The sequence below is a fragment of the Theobroma umbraticum genome, unplaced genomic scaffold, assembly GCF_002168275.2.
Source record: "Theobroma umbraticum cultivar Fairchild unplaced genomic scaffold, ASM216827v3 scaffold_12.1, whole genome shotgun sequence".
NCBI lineage: Eukaryota > Viridiplantae > Streptophyta > Magnoliopsida > Malvales > Malvaceae > Theobroma > Theobroma umbraticum.
This window is the reverse complement of record NW_018397269.1, coordinates 3,121,051-3,121,257: the sequence shown is the minus strand read 5'-3', so window position 1 is coordinate 3,121,257 and position 207 is coordinate 3,121,051.

Genomic DNA, 207 nt, shown 5'->3' with positions numbered 1-207 from the left:
ATTGGTGAACTCAATGGATATGCTTTGTTCATATAAAATCGTTTTAGCACATTTGCTATATAATTTGATTGATGGACAAAAATTCTATTTGTCAAATGTTCAATCTAAAGACCTCAACAAAACTTTGTTTTCCCAAGGTCTTTCATCTCAAATTCCTTCTTTAAGTACTCCACGGCTTTTGATAACTCTTCAGGAGTTTCAATAATA